The sequence below is a fragment of the Sinocyclocheilus anshuiensis genome, unplaced genomic scaffold (genome assembly GCF_001515605.1).
Source record: "Sinocyclocheilus anshuiensis isolate Anshui unplaced genomic scaffold, SAMN03320099.WGS_v1.1 scaffold1680, whole genome shotgun sequence".
In the NCBI taxonomy this organism is placed as follows: Eukaryota; Metazoa; Chordata; class Actinopteri; order Cypriniformes; family Cyprinidae; genus Sinocyclocheilus; species Sinocyclocheilus anshuiensis.
The window spans coordinates 173,413-177,629 of NW_015558569.1; the positions used below are offsets into that span (position 1 = coordinate 173,413).

Here is a 4,217-nt window from a genome sequence, read left to right on the forward strand (position 1 = left end):
ACGGCAACACACACACACACACACACACACAAATAGGCAACACACACACACACACACACACACACACAAATATACAACACACACTCACTCACACACACACACAAATATACAACACACACTCACACTCACTCACACACACAAATATACAACACACACACACACACACAAATACACTCACACACACACACAAATTCACAACACACACACAAATACAAAACACACACACACTGGGATGACTAAAGTTTTCTTGATGTGGAGACACACGTGGAATATTCTTCATGTTAGAAAACAAAATAACAATATGAGGAACCAAAAAAAAAACAAAAAACAAAAACAGATTGACAGGTGTGACGAGACCACCAAACCGTGATACACACTCACTATCTGTCTCTCTGTCAAGTGTGTGTGTGTGTGTGTGTGTGTGTGTATGGTGCCGTGTGTTTGGTCTCTCCTCTTCCCATCATGCTCTAGTGTTTACAGAGGGGAGGTGCTCGGCGCCTCAATAAAAGCCTCTCACACACACTAATGGAACGGAGAGTAAAAATATTTACGGCAGCGGCCTGTGTGAGGATGGAGGAGAGTGGCTGTCTCTCTCTCTGCGTGTCTGTCTCTCTGATGTGCAGCTAAGAGCGTCTGATGGCCGAGTGCCGTTGACATGCTAGCACTCAAACACACACACTCTCTCTCTCTCTCACACACACACACACACATACACTCCCACTCACACACACGCACACACACACACACACACACACTCACTCACTCACTCACACACACACACACACACACACACACACACACACTTCGGTGTTGCGCCTGGGAAACACTCTGCGTCTCGTTTCTCGTTTCTCGTGTCTCTCGAGTGTGTCTCGGGGCAGCCGCGGGTTTGTGTGGAGGTGAAACGCATCTGGATCTGATTGTGGGAATGATGTTGGGCTGAATCATCTCTGCCTCCCCTGCAGACCCAGAGCGTCACTACCCAGAGTTCACCTGGGTTCAGGACATGATGTTTAACAGCCCAGTGTGTGAAGCGTGTAAGTCGAGCCAGAGCGCCCTCCAGTGGACACACTGTGCAGAAACACTCTTCCTCTGTCCTGCTGTGAGCGTGTCCCTTACACTGTTAACATGTTTATAGCAGCTGCGTGAATAATAACACATCAGTTTATAAGACACACACGACTGAGGAAGCTCAGAAACAAACCTGAGAAAGAGGAGGAGGTCGTGAGGAAGAGCATAAGATCCCCATCTCTCTTCCTCAGAGCTCAGTCGAGTGTAATGATGTGATGGTGTGTTTGGAAGGAGAATGTCTGGCCGTGAGTTGTTTTGATTACTGAAGCGCAGAGATTGCTCAGGGACGCCGCTGGTTCTCTCGCAGGTCACTGATGCTGCCGTGCGCTGGAGCTCAGATCGCTTCTCTGCGGTTCAGGGGGCCTATTACAGAAACATCCTAACTTTAAAATCTTATCTGTTTGGTAATTTCAGTTAGGACCACATTTAGTACAAAAGCTATTACAGAACAGCATTTCCTAAGTGTGTTATCCTATCTTAACTACAGGGGTATTACAGGAAACTCCTAACTTGAAATCCTAAAAACTTTCTTGACTTTAGGGCAACCTCACAGCTGTCCTAACTTTAGAATAATTTGAAAGCTAACGGAAAAACCGCTTACAATTGCGCTGTCCAACAATGGCATTACATTTATTAATAATTGAAAATTAAGAATGTTTAATGGTAGAAAGACTCTAACCCTAAGAATCCCAAATCAAGTTAAGATTTGCTTCTGTAATACGAATTTGCGAAAAATCCTAATTAAACGTATCATATCTTAAGACCTAAGATAAGAAACTTTCTGTAATACGATGTTCTGCGTCTCTGACCTGTGAGCTGGTTGTATGACACCTCTCGCTTACACACACGCCAGGAAGGTCACGCGTGTTTTCTTTCTCCCGCTCGCGGTCCCGACACAAATAACGCCCGCGTTTGGCTGCTAAACATCTGCTAACTAGGATGTCGCTGCGGCTAATCTCAAATATTTGTTCGCTCTCAGGGTTGGTGTTTTTAGCCTCTTCCAGGCTGTTATGAAACAGAATCTTTCTTTTTTTCTCTCGGTGCTCGCTGACCTCTCGTACCAGAATCAACTGATAATTGACAGCCAGTCAAAACAGTTCAGCTCTCTGAGTTCAGCGCTGTGCCCGAGACCAGCGTGGCACATTCCCCAATTCACCTCCGAAACCTGATCTATTTGAGATCAGTAGCAGCTGAGGCCTTCGCTCATAACGCTTTGTCAGAATTGGCGTGAAACCCCAGATAAAATCATCAGGCGCAGAATTACATTCAAGAGAAACAAATACGTGCGGTGAGGCCGAGCATCTGAACACGTCTGACCCGCGGCTCTGGTTTCAGCTCAGGAGCCCGAGGGCAAACCGGGTCACGGTTACAGGAGGGTAACCCGTGTTAACTCGAACCCGGCCCGAGTGCTGTTTGGTTAGGCTGGGCTGAGGAGAGAAAGCATGTCTTCCACCTGTATAAGCAAGATCACACGTTTAAAATAACAGGTGAGGGGCGAGTCTGATTCAGAGCTGTGGACTCTAGTTGTGTGATCAGGAACCTTCTCTGCTTCCTTTCTTGTTTATTTAATATTTGGCTAGTTTGAAGATGCTTTCAGCTACCAATAAGAGTACTGTACTTTCTGGCCCATGTAGCATGCATAATTATGAATTTTGAAAAAAAAAATATATACATTTTACTATATTGTTAATATTTTATTTAATTTTCTGAAAGGGGTGATGACATGAGAAACCAAATTTCCTTTGATCGTTTGACACAGAAGAGGTCTTGGTATGCTCAATACATCATGCAAGTTTTAGAACTTAAAATGTCCTCATCATCAATAAAAAAACGTTTATGTATATCCCTCAGAAAACGGCTTGTTTTGGATCCGAGGGGCAAGGTGGCATCAGCTAGGCAGTCGTTTGCATAAACACGCCCCCAGAGCAAGATGTTGACCAGTAATCTTCTTCTCAGCATAGGCCCCGCCCACTGGCGCTCACTCGCTAACGGCTAACACTTGATCACGCAGAATGCGAGTGTTGCGTCGCGTCAAAAGCTAATAGAAATCACAATCACTCAGCTATCTCATCTACTCTGGATACAGTTACAGATATGAATATCCTTAAACAGCTCGTTCACGTCTTTGTACAGATATCAGAAGGATCCCAGCGTAAGGAACAAGTGGATAGTTTATTTTATTAGCATCTCGGATCGTGTCGGAGGATTTTGTTTTGTAATCGAGGCACAGTGTCATGGAGAGTCACAAAGAATCATTTGTTGAAAGATGAAACGGAACTAGATATGCATCACAAACCATAAGTAAATGATTTCATAATGCTTCGTCTGGAAATAACCGCTTTATTTTGATCATGTTCACACTCATGCAATAGCGAGGGGCGTTGATACTGTTTCCTATGCAGTGACGTTAGCCAATCACAACAGCGGCTGATTACTGACGAGCCTTAAAGGACACGCCCCTTAAAACAGATCGTTTCAGACAGAGGGTCAGAATCAGGGTTGAAAATTATAATTTTTCAACATATTTGTTTTTTGTGCAAATAAAAAAAAAACTTTATTAACATTATAAGTAAACCTCAAAGAACATATTAAAATAAAAAAATCCATGTCATGACCCCTTTAACATTTCTGTAGCTTAAATAGCATGAGCATGACACAAGCAAAGGCAGCATCATGGGATCTATTCCCAGAGAACACATGAACTGGTGAATCTGCACCTTAGGAAAAAAGCAGCTGCCAAATGCATAAATGTGCATGTAACGTTCATTCTTTTTTCTTTTCAAGTTTGTTTAGTTTTCGTTAGCATTCACTCTATCAAAGTTTTAGTTTAGTTGTAGTTTGTTTCAATGTTTTCTAGTTTTAGTTTATTTGGGTTTTGTTTTAACGTTTTAGGGCTGCCAAGCTTCATCCAAACTGCCATCATTTTATATTGTTTAACGTTTTGGAGTCATGAAAATGTATTTTAGTTTGCTGTTGCTGATGGGAATGTGTTTCTATGGTAACGCAGTGTTTTGTTCTGTCTGGTGTTTTCGCTGAAGTCATATTTCGGGCGAGCCGCAGCTCTGATGGAGATGAAATGGTTTGGTCCGTGCGTCCGGTCGGTCTCGCTGTAAACATGGTGTCTGCCAGCGACTGTATGCTTCAGCGGT

General features: G+C 43.5%; 1 protein-coding gene across 1 annotated transcript in view; it reads left to right on the forward strand.

The window, feature by feature from the left end:
• LOC107679545 (vacuolar protein sorting-associated protein 13B-like) overlaps window positions 1–4,217 on the forward strand; it is a 19,488-nt gene that overhangs the window by 1,295 nt on the left and 13,976 nt on the right. The window lies entirely within an intron of this gene.